The 20,345-nt window shown below is 42.3% G+C and overlaps 1 protein-coding gene across 5 annotated transcripts in view; it reads left to right on the top strand.

The window, feature by feature from the left end:
• Window positions 1-2,457: 2,457 nt before the first annotated feature.
• The window catches only part of setd5 (SET domain containing 5), a 41,251-nt gene continuing 23,363 nt past the window's right edge, over window positions 2,458-20,345 (top strand). For 4 of the 5 annotated variants that reach the window (XM_086167736.1, XM_086167738.1, XM_086167740.1 and 1 more), the window contains exon 1: window positions 2,459-2,880. The gene's annotated coding sequence lies outside the window, so the exon portion shown is untranslated. Of the gene's footprint in view, window positions 2,881-20,345 lie in introns of all 5 variants that reach the window. The other variant, XM_086167737.1, reaches the window with a different exon arrangement.

Here is a 20,345-nt window from a genome sequence, read left to right on the forward strand (position 1 = left end):
TCCATGACGTAACTCGCCGATCCGCGAGTTTTCCAGCGCGCTGTTTACCGCCGGCCTGCTGTCTGCGCCTGCTGCCCCCCGGGCGACTGAAAACAAGCTTTTTCGTATTCCGTTTTAACAGGCTGGTGAGGGGACGATCCGATCCTCCGAGCCGGGGTTCGCCACGATAGAGCCCGTCAACAAAATGACGTGTGCGTTTATGAGCGCGGAGAATCTTAGGCGCCCCCCGGTCTCATGACATGGCACCGGAGACAGACGCGCCATTTGCCGCCGCTGTTCGTCGATGCAAAGCAAGGATGTTTGTATTTTTGACGATCCGTTTTTTATAAACTACAGCGCTCAAACCTGTATATTTTAGGAGTGTGTCTTTGTCTACAGAGAATGTCTCTGTGTGCACAATCAGTAGGCGGCTAAAGGAAAAATGATTTTCCCATCTCACTGTTGTTTTTAACTTGGTTATTTCTTCATAATTTCGACAAAAAAAAACAGCCAAGACAGCCCTCCTTTTCAATATTTTCAATAACCATCACAAGCCTGCCATCCATTGAGTCAGTGAATTTCTTTATCGGTTGGCAATCAACTATTTGTGCAGCAGCAACCACAGCCTCCCTAACAACGTAGGGAGCTGTGCTGATTTCTATCACGGTAAATCCCCTGTTCAAGAGGAGCCCACAAGTTCTAAACAGGGTTTGTCCACGAAGGAGGATGGGCCACGAGAAACTTGAGGCCTTTATCCTAACCTGTGTGGTGGACTACTTTAATTCACGGGGTAGAGCATTTTCTGGCATTCATAATCATCATTTTCTTTAAAGATGCAGGCTCTAACAAATTGCAGTCATTGTGGGAGTTGATTTGAAGTCCCATCTTCAACCAGAAAAGATCCAACTAGCTCATGAATGACACCAGCCGACACCCAGCTTTGTGCATATCACTGATCGAGCAAAGGCTCGATCATCTGGTCTGTAAGGAGTCACTCATTTCATCAGTCCATAAAACCCATGGATCATTTTTGACTTTCAATCTGTGTTTTGATGAATGGTGGTCAGGGTTAACCTGCCAAACCCTGGCTGTGAGCACTGTGAGCTCTGAGCACTGAACACCTGGGTACTCCAGCTAGGTTAGTTTGATTTACAGTTAGAATATGGCATATACAGTTTAACAGTTCTATTATCACGACCCATTATCTTTGATTTTTCAAGCATGCTGCATCCTTCTGAAATCTATATCTTTTTTGCCAATTTGACTTTTCAGAGCGAAAGGTTTTTTTTTTAATACCTCTTTTGCCCGAGGAAAAAATCTGCTTAATACACTCCTTGACATGGGGTGTCGATCTCCTTAGGCCACACCCTCCCTCATTACACAAATACACATCACCTGATATGCTCAAATCCAATACGCACTCATGTTTATACAGATTGGAGTTGAGCAGAATATGCATAAAAGTGATATGGTCAAAATACTCACTTGGCTAATAATTGTGCACACAGTGCAGACGTCTAGTTTATATATCCAGTATGTGGCGGGCTATAACAATGACTGAGCAGTGGGCGAAGAGCAAATGATCTCCGTCGCCAATTTCCTTAAAGTCAACACTTTAACCCCAAGATTGAACCAAAAATGGTTTAGTTGTTGTTTTGTTTTTCTTTTTGCTCGGCCGGCGCTGTGATTAAAAACTCCCGCGATTGATTCACAGAGGCGCCGCCGGTCGAGGTGCGTTCGCCGTGTCGCTCATTTCGTGTCTGAGCCCGGAAGAGCGGGAGCCGCGCTGCTGTCGCGGAAGTGGGAGGGACCTGCGCTAGAGCGGTCCAGTGAGAGTCCTTGTCGTCCGCCAGGTTCGACCAATCAGCAGCCGAATGCTACGAGAGGGACACCTCACGCGCCTCTCCGCGCCTATCACAGACCGGTGGGCGGGGCTGACCCGCTGGGCCAACCCAACCCCGCATATGGGGTCCCTGCAAATGGGCCCCGGAGACCCCGTGCGGCTAACGCTTGCGAATGTGAGCTGATATGAACGCTCCTTCCTCAATAGACACAAGAATGTAAACCCTCAAATAAAAGTCAAATAATTCCACTAAGGTATTTTAAAAATAAAAATAAAAATCCAAGGCTTTCGAGTTTAATTACGAGGATGACCAAATCCTTTGTTTGGGTGTAGGTTAGTCTCCAGAATCCAGCAACCCCTTCTAGATCTCCTTATGTGCGCCACCAGTACAAACATATCGTGAAGGAGCCGGATTTTCGCACCCGTCCTCGATGCAGAGCCCGCCCCGCAATGCGTGGTCGATGGGGGGAAAAAAAAACAACCGCGATCGAACTCTCCGCCAATGACGCCGTCCTAGAGATGATTGACAGGCCCGGTGGCCAATCGCTGCGCCTTCGCGTTAAAGGCCGCCCAAGGAGAGAGCCCCTGCACGGTCGCCAGGGAAACCCCATGGCGTGGTTGTGTGTCAGTTTCGCTGGGACCAGCGGTCGATGCCGGCGAGGGGGGGATGGGCACCTCCGCGAATGTAAGGATCCGAGACAGAATCAGAGCCCTGTATCACATACAGCAGCATATACCCCAATATAAATAGCGAGTGTAAATATACGATACATTCAAATAAATGGATTTATCCATCGGGGATCTATCGTAGACGTTCAATGGATGTATGCACCCGAAGAGGACAGGGAATTTAACTTTCCGTCTGTGTGTGGAAGACGCTGAGAAGTTTGTTTCCTACCCCTGGAGAGGGAGCTACTTTTAAGGGCACAGGATTCAGGAGACTCCGAGGCTGACTTTCAGGCCTACTGGTCTGCCTGGATTCGATGTTGGGATACTCTAAGGACTTCCTTCTGTACATGAATTTGCCTCGTTTGTACAAGTTTGGAATGCCACTTTAGGTGAGTATTTCACATCTGTGTTTAGCTGGAAATATTACCTTGCATAACTTATGGCAGTAAGTGTAGTAAATACCACAGACATTAATAACCATGTTTTCAGTGGAGCCCCTCAATGCTGCGAAGCTAACTAACTTGGCCGGCTAACTGTTTAGCATCCACTTAAGTCTATTAGAAAAAGTTATCTTGCGTCCATTATCTTTCGGATGTCTTGTGGTCAGCTTAGCTTGGGTTGACCAAAAGCTCCTTTCTATTGACGGTGTGCCTCGCAGGGCTGCCCTTGGTTGTGTCTGGACAATATCTTTCTTGGTTGTAGATTAGCCCCTCATGTTGTTTTTGAGAGCTATGTTGGAGGTCCGGGCACACATACAAATACACCGCGTTGCACGTAAATAAAAGCCCCGAAATGACTCCGCTCGACCACGGCCCCAAAGCTCCGAACAGCATTCTGTAAGTTTTGAGGAGTTTGACTCGAGTAATCTTAGAGATAACTTCAGACCTAACTTCTGTCAGGGATTACCCCGTCACACTCGGGTGTCCTTACGATTACTCAGCGTTACAATTAGCAAACACGATTTGTTGCCCCTTACAGCTTCAATAGTAAGATCTGAATCGGAGGAATCAGTAGGTTTTGGGTTTTTTTTGTTGGATTAGCTGTGTGCTACTAGAACACCTCAGCGTTAACCCCCTATAACAGCATATGCAGCACGGTATACCTTGCCTTGATATTCAATGAATTAAACATCATTATGTGCAAAATCAGACCCACACGACAGACAGTTTTGTGCTGTATCCCCGCTGTCAAATAACCGCTTGATCTATTAGAATCCCCCCAAAATATCCTCTATTACACCGCTGTAATGACATCTGCATCACGGGCATGTATTAACGCCACGGACCTTCTAGCTTGTCGGCTGTGGTTGACTCGAAATGTGATCATTTTGGCGACTCGTTTTGAGCAAAGCTACCAGCTGCCGTTTTGGATAAGGTTAGCAGAGAACCCACAGGCAACCGCTGCGATAGCTTCCCGGCTAACTTTTCGGATGTTTTTTTTTCCCAGGTGATTTTTGTTTTCGTACCAACAGAAAGCCTTATCGAAATACATTGCTTTATTGAGGTGACTGTGCATTTCCCTCGACTGTGTGATCATCGATTGCATTTTTTAAATGTTACTTATAAGGGACATTCGACTCCCAAGATGGTGTTTGGCCAGAGTATGTTGTAGCATTGGTCGCTGGCAACATCCCCAACTTTGCCGGGGCGTGTGAATGGGAGCCGAGGTTCATGTTTGTGCCCATTATCTGTTTTCTTCATGTGGGATCGAGCGGTAAAAAGACAGCCGTTGGATAGTGACTTGCTGTTCTTCTCCTCCCCCCACCTACCAACCCCCAACCTCGGTGGCGGTTAAGAGAAATGGGTGGTATTTTAGAGGGGAGCTCTTGTTTCCTTTTTTAGCCTCCATTTTTTTTTATTCCAACGTGTAAGGGTCGAGTTGTGTCCCCGAATTTTACAATCACAAGTTTGACTCCCAAGTTCACAAACCTCATCGCCGCGATGCACGTAAACGCATATCCGATGTTTATGAGAATATTCGGCCGCGGATGTCGAGGTGGAGGAGGACAAACTGCCCCGACGCTTTCACCATCAATCCGAGCAGAAGAAAATGTTCTCGGTTTAGACGAAGTGTACAGACGAGATTTCCGAGGTTGTCAGGTGCTGTTAGGAAACGACCGGGTGTTTATGCGCCCCCTCCCCCTCCAGCGGTGTGCTTTTAGCCATTTTTTTTTTTTTAAATAGAGGCATGGCATGTTTTCCGAGCACAAATGGCTGCCCTGATCGTTGCAGGAAAGGCTTTGGTCGGCTCAGCCGCACCACGTAGCCTTGCATCGGGAGCCTGAGGCGGCGCAGGGACAGGACCCGTAGACGCGGCCGGGTCAATTAATGTGGCGCTGGATGTGCGTCCCTCCCTGCAGTGATATTTATGCATGACGTGTCGAAAATTCAGTCGTTCGCGCCGGAGCCATATTGCTGTCTGCGTGAAAAATAAAACACGCCTTGGTTATTAGACACAATCTCTTCAACTGAGCACGTCCCCTTAACTGGCATCGGGAGAAACTGCTTCTACCCTCTCTGCATTTCAAGTATTTTTTGCTGACTTATCAGTTGAATGTGAGGAAGCTCGGTTGAAACATCCACTTGTTAAAAATATATGCAAGACTCTTCCTGTTGACCTTGCCCGGGTGTTCAGCCAGCGCCAGGTTCCCGGGACAGAATTGGACACATGTCGAAAAGCAAGAGTGTGGCGTGCTTAGCCATCCCGTCCCCCTGTAACGCAAAATACATTCTCAGAATATGTTTCTCATCTTTTAATAGACTATGTGGGCTGAACCGACAAACCTGGTCACTCCAAACCAGGAGAGACATGAGCCCCTTCACCGCTCCCCATGACCCGAACCTCCATGTTATCTAGAGCAAATACCGTTCAACTACTCACGAACAGAGACCAGGACATGTACACAGAGGACACAAGGAGGATTTGGACACGTGCAAGGCACACAATGGCATGGCTTGTTCAGATCGAGATAGATTATTATTGCTCATACTCAGAGTGTATGTCTGTGTGTGTGTGTGTGTGTGTGTGTGTGTGTGTGTGTGTGTGTGCGCTAGAGAGAGCCTTCTTTCCCAATATGGGCCTCTTGAAACTTTATAGATGTAAGGAATGTGCAGACATTCCAGGTTACCCTGGCCCAGTTTTTGTGTTTACTGAGGAAATGTTTTGTCCCTCCCATTCACATTCAGAATGGTTGCAAATCCTAGATGGCCTTCAAATCACCAGAGCCCCTTTCTAAGCAGGACTTGTGAGTGATGTGTTCAGGGTGTATCTGAATTAAAATCTTGGTTGTTCTGTGCCTTTACAAGATGGAGTGGAACAAGACATTGGCCATTTTTCAAAAGGGCAGGATTCTGTCTCAGTGCTGAGATGAGGGGAAAGGGAGTATTACTATGAGAAATAAAAATGGAAGGGAAGTTTTTAATCTTTAAATTTGACTTTAATTTCTGTGTACCATTCATGGAGGGCAGATTTAGTTATATGTTAACCAGTTTTCAAATGTTTTAGATTTGGTATTAACAAGCCCCTGATGGGATTCAATCTCAACTAGAGGGCTTTTATTAACCGTGATAATTCACCTTAGACATAACCCTAACCTGTTTTGATTTTGTATCAAAAACTATCTTACCATTAACCTGCTCGTCAGCCAATAATCACAGACTGAGTTTGGAAATCGTAATTATTACACAGTAATGCAGCCTTATCAATTTTTTTTGTTACAATATTTCCGATTTTGTTTTTCTTCCGTCACTCTTTGCATTGTCATTCATTCTTCCCTCGGCCGAATAGAGTTTACATATTCTTCTGGTGCCAGTTTGTCCTCTCCAGGTATTATGGCTTAAGGAAGCTGTGGTTTAAAGGTCACAACCTGTTTGTGAAAGCTGCCGGTTCAGTCCCATGTCTGTCTGGCAAAATTGTAGGTGGGGGAAGACATAGAACAGTGCCTTCTCCTCCCCCAAACACTGGAAGTTTCACTGATAAAGCCAGCTTACCCCCATCTGCTCACAAGTACTCAAAGGGGGCTGCTTACAGCCCCTGTGAATGCTTTTCGAATGGGAAAAAAATGTCAATGTAAAAAAAAGTCACGCGGGGATAGGTGGCACGAGTCGACGTACAAACTCAAACCTTTTGATTAGGAGAATGGCCGATAGGCCAAAATCAGTAACGAAGGGTTTCACAATTTTGACAATTGTCATACTGAGGCAGTGGGCAGGACTTGTTCAGTGTGTTCTCGGTAAGCCAAAGCAGAAACAACTCATTTGTTGTTTGAAACAAAACTGGAACCCTCATGTGTCCCTTGCACTAACGTCAACATCTTAGCAGACAAGCACTTACATGACTGTGCTGTTTAGGACAACGCATACCAGTGGTTCCTTGAATATAACTGAGTTTCTGGCCCATTTGTTTGTACGCAATATTCACTATCTCAGGCCAAAAATAGCTAAAAGGAATGGGTAGGCTGTATTGCATACATTTCTTTCACGATTTGCACAATCCTTAGATAATGTGGACACAGTGATCTCATCCAGCAGATGAGTACAAACACATTTTATTCTGTGCAGCAGTAAAGCAATGTACATTTTTTATGCACGTAGATCCTGCTGATCATTCATCATGTGGTATCCAAATTGCAGTGGTTAACTCACGTGAAAAGCATCTTTTTTTGTTACTTCTAATGTCTTTTGTTGCTGTGCCAGCTTATAATCTCAAATCCAGACATGGTGTCAGTCCATGTACCTACGCCTCTGTGCAGCTTCTCCTCTGCAGCCAGAGTGTGTTCTGGGGCTTGCTCTCCTGCACAATGGGGTTAAAAAACAAGTTGCTCTGACGCCTTCCCCATCTGGGCGTTCCAATTGGTGCGAGAGCTCTTGAGCTGGTCCAATGAGACGCAGCATTTCCTCATCATTGGAGGACCAGTGTTGCACAGGCCTGTCCTGGTTAATTCTGTTTTGTGTCGAGAAGCAATGCTTCTTGGGAGAATAATGGAGGAGGCTAGGGGTAAAAAGCAAGGCCAAAAGGGGGGCAAAGCAAGCTCCTATGTAATCTCTCAACCTCTCTCCCTCCCTTTCTCTCCATGATTTTAGTGGGCCCTTTGTTTTTTATTCCTCCTTTCCTTTTCTTTTTCTCACACTCATGCCTGCCTTTCTTGAAATACCTGGCTTTAAATGCTCATCAAACATCAGAGTTTATGTCCAACCTTATGAAGTGGGAGCAGCCATTTTAGGCATCACAACATAAGCCACCCCATTGCTTTCTTTCTACCCTTCTATTTGTGTCATTGCTTCTTTCAAACAACAGAGCAGAACATGAAAGGCCTGGGAATAATGTTCAATCCACAATGCTTTGTGGGAGCTGGAGCAAAGATTTCAGAATCTCAAAGCACATTTCCAAGTGTGATTGCTCAGAGGGTGTTGTCAGGCAGAGTGAGAGAATAAGGAGCAGAGCAGACAGAAAAAAACTACCAGAAGAGCTTTTGCACAAAAGACAGCCACTTGACAACAACACAGCTGCCCTGTTTTGCAATCTACATCAGCAGTTCGAAAGACAAAAGAAGTGAATGGTTGGTGCCAGGTTTTTCCCGGTAATAAGTTCCCTCTTCTGTCACCTTCACCAACTTCCTGGTAAAGGATGAAGTGGTGGTTCTGTTTTCCTCTTTTTCTAAACAGGCTTAATACTTTGAAATGCAGTCGTTCTTTTAAAGCAGGTTAGGACTCTAAAATAAAGTGCAGTTTTATCCATATCCCCCCCTCCTTTCCCAGCTCCCTGATATTTTCTTTCTCTCTCAGACATTTGAAATTAATTCACTGATTCTGAAGCAGAACCAGACAGCTTAAGCCCTTTAGCAATTTCAAAATGGCTGCCAAGCCCGTGTGTTTCCTGTAGTGATACCTAGTAATTTAGCATTGGCCGGTCTCGCATACGTGTTGTGCTCTGAGTGCTCTGAGGTAGAGCCCGGGTTAACCCTTATGTCATCCTGGGTAAGTCTGTTTGCTAGAAGAGGAAATGGAAATGTCAAGTAAATGTGCCTCTCATGCAGTGTGATCACATGGCGAAAGAATGAGGGTGTCTCTGGTTTCTGTTATGATAGACCTTATCTAACAACAAGATGGCTCTGCAAGACCACTACTTGGAAAACATCCCGCTCCATTTTTGGGCGCAGATATGTCCTGGAAGGAGTCTGCTGTTGCTGAATGACTTTCTCTATCTTCAGCGACGACCGTAATCCTCACGCTAGCTGTAAAGAATGAGAATGTATCTCATTCGGGGTGTTGTAGTACTTCCTTAAATTGTCCCTTAAAACGTATTGCATTATTAATGATAAATGACATGAATATATAGAAACAAAATACTTTTATACAAGTAACCTGTTTCTCATTTGAACTCCTGGCATGGGAGAAAAGCAGATCAGAAAGAAGAAATCAAGCAGAATCAGATGGGTTTTGCTTCTTCCTTTCTTCGGGTTTGTGAGTCTCAGACCCACAGTGGCTGGCTTGTTTGCCTTGAAATAGATGATTGATTTTGTGTCATGCAGGCCCTGCTGTCGACCATTCTCACCCCCACCCCTCTTTAAGCACCCACTTGGCCTTTGTTCACCATTGTGTTTCCCTCATCCCTGGCCTGGTCCCGGTCCATTCAGGCAGCTGGACATTGTTGTGTTAATGGTGGGCCAGACTCCGCTCTCAGGACACTCGGCCACTCAGCATGACAACAGTTGCATCGGCGCTCGAGCTAAGACATACCGACTGACAGCCACAGGCCCCAGGAAACGCTCAATATACCTCCCGTCCTACACTTTACTGTCAAACGGCACCAATCTCATTTTAAACCAGGCATTTGAAAAGGAATCCTGTTTCTGTAAACCAAAGAACAGAAGAGTAATTAATAATTTTTCAACTTTGCCAATGGGGACTATTTGTAGAGTTGAAAATCTTGACAAAACATTCAGGTACACCAGGCATATTTGTGCTGGTGTAAGCAGTTGAGCAATTGTCTGTGCAGTCAGTTGCTTAGTTACAAGAAAATAGAATGAAGGACAGTGAGGGTGAAAATTCAGAGAGAAGTATGATGAATTTCAAATTGTGTGCAGGCAGATGCTTGCAAACAGGGTGACAGACTGTGCATTTGGTTGAAGTTAATGAGAAGAAGGAAGGCCCTGGCATGAGTATGATAGCTTTAACCAACTTGTCAAGGTGGTGGAATGAATTTGCTGTATTCCACAGTTTGCTGGTTTACAGATTTGATATCTTCAGAGTAACGGACATTTAGGGTGCAAACGTAACACCTTATCCTGTGAATAATGAAGACAGTTTGCGTTGATTAAACCCCCAGCTTCATTTTCGCTGCTGAGCGGTTATGTTTTCATTGCTGCTGTACATGAAGAGCTACCAGGCCAGTTTCATGAAAGACGGTGAAGCCTTGGTCCAAGAAGAACCTATTATATTTTTCATGCAGACCCTATCTTTTTTTATTATTTTTTTTTCCTCAGGAAATAAACCCTGGCCGTGGTCCTGTTATTTCCTCGCTGTTGCCTGAACAGTTGGCCGGTGCCTCATACTGATCAGTGTGCTCCAGGAGGGGTTTCTGCATGCCAAGCTGCAGCCGTATCTGTTTCATGCAGCCTTTGTTCTTGAGGTTGAGACTTGTCTTTTTACCCCTGTAGTAAGAAATGGCATGACCAATGGTGCTGAATGCTGCGTCCTAGTACTGGTTTAGTTAGTTTCATAGCTTTTTTAGCAAGTTTTGCAAAACACTAAATGTTTACTATGTATTAAATTATTCTTGGGCTCATTCTTTAAAGTGTGTTTTCTAATATTTTCTTTTTGTCATTTAGTCAATTGAATCAATTGAAAATGTCATTAAATGCTACATGGGCTAACATATATTTTTAAAAGAACTGTTGAGTTGTAATGATAATCAGTACTAAGTTGTACAGGTTGCAGCCTGACTACATTTATGTAGTGCTTGGTCACAGCTGCGGCGTGTCTGTCCACAAGGCCAACATTGCTATGAGATGTTCTCCTATAATTTTATCAGAGCATCATTGTGTATGGTACTTGACACTTATCTGCCACTTGTAAAGGAATGGATGGATTTTTGTTCAACACGTGCTTTGTGCTTCTGGGGAATTTTAAATTCAATTTTAATAAAGACAATTTAAAGTAACATAACAAAGTGAAATTAGTTAATATAGACTGATCTTCTCTCTAAAGTGCCTGCTGAGCTCTCAGAAAACCAAGTGTGCGCCGTATCATAACTACATATTTGTAGTTATCATAACTACATATTTCTACATATATTATTATGGTTTTCGGGTCTGCCTGCGATAGTATCCGCTGTAGATTTCTCCTTATTGTCGAAGAAAGGGTTGTGTGCTGCAAACTCAGGTCTTCCATGAAGAAGATTTTGATTTGAGCGTCAACTCTCGAAATGTTAATGTAATGTAATGTAAACCGATGCCTGTTTTTGATATCAACAAAGCCCACAACATTGAGTTAACCTTTAACATGAAAAGGGTTATTTCAAATTCCTACATCAGCCTAGACCGGGATGGGCAAACTACAGCCCGCGGGCCACATCCGGCCTGTTGGTCTTTTTAATCCGGCCCGCCAAAGATTGGTACAGAATTCATCCTTGATGTGAATGATTGGATCAATTAATGTAGGAGCTCAAACAGGAGATTATTTCATTTTGGGAACTACTTGAGTTTTTTCCTGAGCTGAATGACATGACAGAGATTGGGTTTGTGATTTAGCCTTTACTGTGGACAAATTGACACACATGAATGAACTGGACGTGAGGCTGCAAGGGAAAAAACGGTTTGTGCATGAAATACAAACAAACGTCAGAGTCTTTAAAACCAAACAGATTTTATTTTAAAAGCAAACGTCAGGCGAGTCTGATATTTACTGTTAACAAATGCGATTTTTTTTTTTTTTAATGTATCATATCGTGTGCTGACCCGGTCCGTCTGTCAAATTTTAAAAGTCAATGCGGCCCCCGAGCCCACCCCTGGCCCAGAATTTTGGGGTTTTCAGTGTCATCCAAAAAATTGTGACATAAACATTTTAAACCCAAGGACCATAAATTTGGGCTACATGCCAGTGCAGTTACTTAGCTTAGATTTAGTTTTGGCAGATTCAAAAGAGGCCTCTTGAATGAGGTGAAACGTCCTCAAAGGAAGAAATCAAGTTTAGTGGCTACGTTAAGATTTTGACAAGGATTAACTGTGACCTGGGTGACTGAGAACCTCTTTTAACAAAACAAAACTGAATTTTCAGCACCATGTAAGGTTGGACAGTCTGAAATAGACATTAAAAATGATAGAAATTTGCATTCATAGGGCAATAATAATATAGTCAGCACTCTATATTATGTTTAGCACCGTTCAATCCATATAGCATGGCCAATCTACATTCTTATGATTAAAAAAAAAAACCAAGTGTTATTTTGTTCAGTTGTTAATAGGTATCATGCTACTACAACACAGATTCCAAATTAAAAAAAATCACGGCATATCGATGTTTTCAAATATGTGTCCACAGGCTCCTATAAGATTGAAATGAAATTCTTACTGATGTATTGTTACACATCTAGCTGCTGACAGGTAGAGCCCACACATATCTAATTTTAACATGAGTCTGTGGCAGTTGTGGATGACATTCTTTCCCAATGTCTCAATAACAAGCCCGGAGTTGACATTTAAATCTCATTATACATTTCTAAACATGATTTGGATGATGCAGAAGCAAAACATATTAGTGTTTAACGGTCAAGTTTTGCCAACTGTATTAATTAATTAACTTAAGCTACAGTGATTTAAAGCTATGATACTTTTATGTCCATTATGTAAGGAAAATCCTTGTTTTTACTCCCCATGGTTCTTGGTCTTCGAATGCCAAGCTTCCACGGAATGAAGACTGATCGGTCCACTCCCCAACCTCACCACCTTACTTATGTTGGTGATACTGTACTAGGGTAGGCTCTAATATTTTATTTGTCTATCATGCCATTAGAAACCCATCAGATTTAATTTGAACGTGCTAACGGAAATCTCATAAAGGTTGCTTAGTCTTTTATGTCTTATTATAAAACTCGGCTGTCCCTGAGGAGTTTTGTATTAAAGACCATTGTAATACATTCGAGTAAAGAACACTTTAAAGCTGGGAACATATATTCCTACTATTTTCTCAAAATATAGAGGGATAGTTCTGTGATTGACTTCTCTGTGATCCTGTCATCAGCACCGGTACGTTGGCAGCATGACTCAGCATAAAATTCCCTGACCATTGGTTTTGTGTGTTTTGTTTTGTGAGTGAATTTTGTGATTGGCAATTAAGAATGTGTTTTGGTGAGGGTAAGAGACTGCGTTATATTATTGGCTGCATATAATTTGCCTGTTCATGTACGATTTGCTCCTACTGGAGCAGACTCCAGCTCCATTTGAGCAGCTCTAGGGAGCAGCACACATATTTATTTCCTTCGTTGTACAACCAGCATCTGTGCGGGGGCAAACTGAGGGGGCTGGTGTAATCTCACTTGCACTGATGAATTAGTGGCCGTTGGAGAAGCACAGGTGGACACTTCAAGTATGGACATGTTTTTCAAAGCCAAAGCCCTGTGGATGTATACAGTTATTTAAATGTTTTAAGTGTTATAATTAACCATGATTTGTGTTGTATTTTTAAGCAATCCTCGGTGCATGAGAATTGGGCTAATATTCCCAAAAAGATAAGTACTTAAATGTAGAATATTTTACTTTGGTGCCGGGTTTTTCCCGTTAATAGTTTGTACTTTGTTGTGAATTATTCTACCTTGTACCTGTTGTATTTCCATTGGTTCACCTGCTCATATAAGGGTAACAGGATTAAAGGATACTCTATGGGACAGGAGATGCAAAGATACCAACAGTTAGGCCGTCTGATACTTGTTACAGTTGCAAGAATTTTTTTTTCAAATAGTCATAGATGGCAGAATGAAACCTGTAGAGCAATGATAACTCTTAATCTGAAAGTTAGCAGAAACGTAAGGTCTGAATGACAGGATAAGCTGTAATTCAGAATTTACATGGTACTAGATTGTTTTCAAATAAAGAATTGTGTAACGTAAAGGATGATAGTAACTGGATCAGCATGATTACTTACCCTCTAAGCCATTTTCACACATGCAGTTCAAACCTGAAATTGACCTGTCTTTACCAAATGCGCTGTGATCGCAAATGTTAGTCAATCAGATTTGACATAACTATTCTTTGAGCAATGAGCTTCAAGTGCACAAGCCATGTTATTTCTGACTTAGCCCAAGGGTGACTCAACTTATCTTTCTCAATTGGATTCCAGCCTAATGTTGGCGCACATCTTTCCCCTGTGTTCACACCACCACCCAACCTGTCTTACATGGTGTTTATGCATTTTGTGTATTGATGGAAGAAAGAAGGCGACTGGCTCATTGCAACTCTCATAGTTGTTTTTTGCAGTTCCTGATGGCTACAATGGAAGCATTCGGCTATGGAACTTGAGTGGTACAACCATTATTGCTGGTACATTGTGGCTAACATTGGACTATGAAACCAGTGATATGCCTACTCTTCCCTTAATGCAGATGATTGAATATTATTCATGTCACATTTGGACAGCTTTGAGCAAGCACATTTGTGCTCCTCATTCTAAACTGCTTTGTACATCATTTCCTGTGAAATTTAATGATCAAATCTCTATGATCATTTTCAGATTCTCTTTAACCAGCAGTATTTCCTTTTTTTGTGGAACATATGTTTCCCTGAGTTGTGAGGGATGGCTCTGTTCTAGAGTCGATGAAGAAAATTGACATGCTTGGATGTTCCGGCTGTATTATTGAATTTGATTGCAGAAAGCTGGCTGACTGCTGGATTGACTAGAAGTACTTGTAACATGAGAAAATTGCAATGATGCTTTTCCTGTCCCTGGTCAGTTGGAGATTACAGGGAGAGGAGCAAGACATAGAAGTAAAATGGGCTTAGTTTTGGCAATTTTAGACAAACCAGGACAAGATTAATTTACAGGCTTTTAAAAGTTATCTTACCTTGGTTTGCAGTTGAGTATGTACTGTATTTTTTTTAGAATGTAATAACTAGGACCCCACTGTGGTTCGAGCACTTAATTGTTGCAACCAATTAAGGCTTTATTTTTAACTTGTGGATACTGTTCAATGTGCATGTGTGATTTGGTTGTATCTTGAGGGTTCAGTTTGAAGCACCATCAATGCTGTCACTGGGCCAGCTGCAGGACCACCAGCAATGAATCACCCTTCACTGGTCCACTCTTTTCATCCCGAAACTGCGAGCATTGTTTATTTGTCTTTTTCTCCTCCCTAAGTTAGCTGCCAGTCCCTCCTCCCATCGGACACTCAGTTCAGCCGTGACGACTGCCCCAACATTAAAATAAAAAGAGGACCATGTCAGGCCATAAGGAAGTTGTGGTGATCTTGCTGGCGGTCTAGGTCAACTGTCGTTTTCCACTCCCCCGTCAGTGACACTAGAGACCAGTCGTTTTGGTTGGTGCTCTGGTCTTGCCCCTCTTGGCCGACAAAACGGACTTCCAGTGCACAGCTGTATTGTTGCTGAGTTGGGCCTGTTTCACTCCAGTGTGCGCGTCTCCTACAATTTGCGTACGCAGAACTTGTCTGTGTCACCATGTGTACCAACTGTCTCTCAGTGCAGCCTTAAACCCAGAAAGGATCTCCTGCAAGTTCAGATTTTGAGGGGGGGAGTGTTAGCAGGTCTCTTGTGATTTGTATCATTTGTGCATGTGTTGGGTTATGCAGGGTCGTGATATGTAACCCTAATGAGGAGGCTAAGTCTTGCTTGGGGCATCTTCCACTGCTTAGTCTACATGATATTCCCATTGACAAAGACCACCCAGGTTGGGCGGGTATCACAGCTTTGGTCTTACAGCAGCCCTCGTCCAATTTTCCTACTTTGGAAATCACAGATCGTTCTCTAAAGATTTGGACCCCGTTTTCAGCGAGGCTCCCCATCCAAGGCTTGCCCTTCCTGATTGTGGTAACTCACTGGTATAGTGATGCTTCAGATGGTTTGGTGGCTTGGTGCACTGCCTGCGTTACACAGTACTTGATTCCTGTTTGACCTTGTTTTTTTTCTCTTCTCTCTCTCTCTTTTTTTTTTGTTTTTAAAACAAAGAAATGAAATGAAATGATAGACCAGACTCACCATCCCCTGTCTGAAGCCTAGTCTCATTGATGTCTTTGTGAGTTCCAGGATTTGTCCCTATTCAGTGCTTGATTAGAAAGTTATGAGGAAGGCACAGCTATTTCTTGATGTAGTTGTTGCCCTTAGTGTCAGTTGTTGTGGGGGTGATGTTGTAGTCTCAGTGACATCAGTCACTGGTCTATGCTGATATCACCAGGTCTTAAATACCCTTGGAAGCCAGTTGTGATCAAGCTTGCTCAGACCATATTTAAGCTAGATATGGTGTTACAGTGGCAACTGGACATTATTCAGGTCACATAAAGAGTCACATAAAGCTGGTCTGTGCACCAGAAGAGGAATCTTTTAGTTGTTGACCTACTATGCTAATGTCACCATTCCGGTATCCCTTCCTGATTGAGAAATTGGCTTGCTTTAGTCTCAGTGGTGTCCAAGACAGCAGCTCTCCAAGCCTCCTCAGAAGTCTGGCTGTGCAAGCAGCTGTCTGAAGGACAGCAGTGACCTCAAACATATAACTTTGTACAGCTAGGAGTTGCAGATTAATTGGGACATGACTCCTTGAAAACGCTGTGTCTCTCGTATCAGGATAATGCAGAGTGCTGCTGCGAGGAGGATCTAAGAAAGAAAATCCCATGGGTATGCACTACTCTAGCTATTGCCAAATACTATATCTCTTGGGTTGTTTTACAGACATGAAATGTGTTTTGCCAGTAGGAAATGAATGCATGATGGAATTGGTAAGCAGTCGAGAGCAAAAGCAATTAAGTGGGATGGAACACACGTGTAGGCATTTGAAATCTCTAGCCACACTAGATGGACTTTCAATTTGTTTTTCTTGGCTATCTGTCATGTCTATGTGTGACAGGAATAGTCTCAGCACGGAAACAAATAAGTGTGTGGTAAATGATCATCTGGATACGTCGAGAGGTGACCTCCAATGTGACCACTGGCATACTCGGGAAATGCTTTCAATGTTTAATGTCCTTGAAAGAATTCATTACTAGTCTGCAGCTCCACCATAAAACAAGACCTCAGGTATTTGAAAAAAAGAAAAGCAAACAATATTTTGTGATGGTTACATTGTGATTACGAGAAACTGACACAAAAGTGAGGGTATGGAAAGATAGTACATTATTTTTATTTATCAACTCCTAACCAATGCCATATTTGTGAGATCCTTCCCCCATAACTGAAGGCTAGCTTAGTTTACCTCTAGAACATTTCAGGTTTTAAAAATAGTATTAATCGCTATAGCTACAGCATGTAATGACATGCTTCATTGTTGTGAGTAATCAACACATGGTCCTTTGCCATCTTGAAAGCAATAGTTGAGAACAAATACATAATTATAAAATCCCATTCATCCCCATAATGAGCTTTCCCCATCCCAGGCCGATTCATACCAGTTTGAGGATTACAAAATGTTGCAACTGTCGACAGTACAACACATCAGAAAGCATTAATGTTAAAAGCCTGCAGGTTTTCTTTTGCATTCTCTTCCACCTAAACTAGTAAAGTAGTAAGATTCATATTTATAAACTTCACATTTTGTGATCCATTCCAAATTAAAAACATCCAACTATAACGATAGGATTTTAAAAAGGAGCAACAGCCAGTCATGGGCTTGAAATACTGGACTTCTCTGAAAGTAGGCAACTATGATCAGCTGTCTGTTGCTCTTTGTCATTGAGCTTTTAAGTAATGTGGTGTTGTTTTCCAGGACAAAGCCAGGCTTTTTATCCAATGCCCACTGGGGGAAAGAATAATTTGGCTCTAGCAAAGAAGCAAGCTCTGACTTGTTGAAGTATGTGGATTCTAGGGTGATGCTGTGAAATGTGTTGCCAGTACACTGGACAGAAAGTTTCAAAAAGTAAAACCATTTAACTGATAGACACGCGTGACTGTGTGCACACCAAGTATCAAATGGTGTGGTTGTATTTTTCATACCCCGGTAATATATTTTGATCCTTCGCCTCTATGTTTTGCCCTGACCTTAATTCATATTACATCTAATCTTAACAAAAACTGAAACAAAAGTCACATTAAAGAGAAAATTGTAATTTTAACTACCTGTCATACTTTATGGTGCATTGTACCATTTGATTTCAGTTCTTGGTTTCAGAAATAATTGTCAATTTTTCACCCTATTTATGGGTTATGGTTTTTCACATATTTGAAGCCTAATTTATACAGAAAAAAAACAAATGCACAGAGCATTTGCAAAATAAAATGTGTTGAAAAATGTTATCACCTGCATGAGGCCAAAGGTTCTCTTGACCCAAGGTTTAAAATTTATGGAAATGTATGTAAATTAATACATAATTTAATAATGCAATTATAAGTGTGAAAACTTCTTTTTGTATCTGGCACTGTTCATGGGTCTCTTAATCATTTAGCTACAGTTTGAAAAGGACTGCTGTAGACTTAAGTTTCTGCTACTACTAACTACAATTGAGGCAAGTAAATATTAATTCAGGAGAATTGAAAAAAAAATAATACCAATAATCCATTAGAATGGATCATATTAAACTTCACTGAACGTGTTTCTCAAGCAGCACAGCACACAGCAAAGTCACCATACAAACCAAATTATCTTGACAATATTATGTTTTATCTGAAGCTTGAACCGAAGGACAAAGACGCTCAGGCATGTAAGAGTGAGGTTGACAGTGCAGCTGCACAGCACAGCTTGTTTATATTCATAACTTGTGTAAAGATGTGTTGAAAAACATATTTTCTGAAGGTTCCTTTTTTCATTTCATTTAGTTTTTCAACCAAATCTTCACTTCTATAGCTCTCACAGACACAAAATCAGACATTTGTATTCCTATTGGTGGTAAAGTCGAGCTCTTAACACACAACGGACAAAATTGTCACAGTGTTCTTATACACGGTACAACTTTCTACTTTGACTCGAATGTCTCTGTCTTGAGACAAAACCATGTCTTTCGTCCAGAGAACACACAAACAAGCTATGTGGAATATGATCCTCAATGGTCTCGGAACAGGTCTCACACACACACACACACACACACACACACACACACACACACACACGCACACACACTGACACACTGCTCCAGCAGAGGTTGCCTCTGATCATCGGCCTTTGTTGGGACCATCCAAAACCTGTTAGATACCTACGGGATACATTTTCCTCCCATCCCCACCCACCACCAAAATATATTGAAATAAAATGATATACTCCAGTATATACAGAATACTCTATTTTTTTATTAACAGTTATCAAAATTAAAAGTTAGCTTGCGTTAGCTTATATCAGTGTATCAACAAGTCATGTGTGTATGCATGTGTATATATGTATGTATTTTTTATTTACTAGTGACTAGATAAAACCTCAGGTTGAACATAGGTCAGAATAGAGTATAGTGGGAAAACAAAACCACAAATCCTTATTCCTGTGATAAAAGTTCAAGAATAATTAAGTGGTCCCCACTTTGGTCGAGCATCCCTCCTGAAAGTGTCCCAGTGTGGACAATGCCACCCTACAATAAATGTGTACAGTATGCACAAATGTGTCCCAGTTTTTCAGTCCAGGCAATCTCCTAGCAGTGCTTGAACTGTTGAGTAGTGGGGTTGAGGATTTTTGCATGATATTTTTTCATTTGCAAGAAAAGCTACAACTTCTCATAATGGACATGAAACAGTTTGAAATTCTGATTTTACATTATGGTTACCATAATTATAACTTGTGGAATTCCTCCCCTGAGGACACTGTTAGCTTTTTATTGGTGTAGTTATCATAGAGATAAGTACCTCAATTGTACCTATTTTCATTTTGTTATCCATTTGTGCTGCACCTAAAAGTGGTTCAGCCTATCACTGTTGGTTTGAGGCATGACAGCAGTGAGAATTATCTGTGAAGCATGAGTGATAAAGGTGCAAGGAACATAGGTTTTTGACCCTTTAGATATTTTTCTGTTTTTACTTGATTGCCTCATGTAAGACTTTGATTAAGTGGGGCTTATTTGCTGTGATGGAGACGTAGTTTACCCAATCACTTACGAAGTAGTTTTTTGTAAAGGCCTGTTTCCCCTTTTTGATTTGGACTTGGTCTTTCTCTGTCTTAAAATGGTTTGAAATAGTTACAATTAGCCATACCACTAGCCATACCAAGTGCCATTGTTTATCTGACTATAGTCATACCACAAGTCAACATTGTGTTTTCAAAGTTTGTGTGTGTGATGCAGCAAAATCTGAAGTATGAAATACTGTGAGTGAATTTGACTAGGGTCAATCTGTGATGGCTGGACAACAGCTTCTGACCTTTTCCATAAATGCAGCGTATTGTGGAATGTTCCCGGTCTGTAGTGGTCAGTACCTACCTTGATTAGCCCGAGGAAAGAAAAACGGTAAACTTGTGACAGGTACATGGGCAACCAGGGTTCAGTGATGCACCTGGGGAGCGAAGGCTGGCTCCTGCGGTCAGATCCTAAAGAAAAGCTAATTGCTGATTTGTTCAAGCTGTATCTAGATTCTAGAACACACAGTGCATCACAGCTTGTTGTGTATGGGGCTGTATAGCTGATCGTCATGTCAGAGCGGCCATGCTGACCTTGCCCACCCTTGAAAGTGCCCACAATGGGGATAAGAACATCAGGACAACAGCTGTGACCCGGTTTTATGAAGTAGAGT

The sequence above is a fragment of the Fistularia commersonii genome, chromosome 21 (genome assembly GCF_037954325.1).
Source record: "Fistularia commersonii isolate RoL2024-O1a breed Wild chromosome 21, RoL_Fcom_v1.0, whole genome shotgun sequence".
NCBI classification, from domain to species: Eukaryota; Metazoa; Chordata; class Actinopteri; order Syngnathiformes; family Fistulariidae; genus Fistularia; species Fistularia commersonii.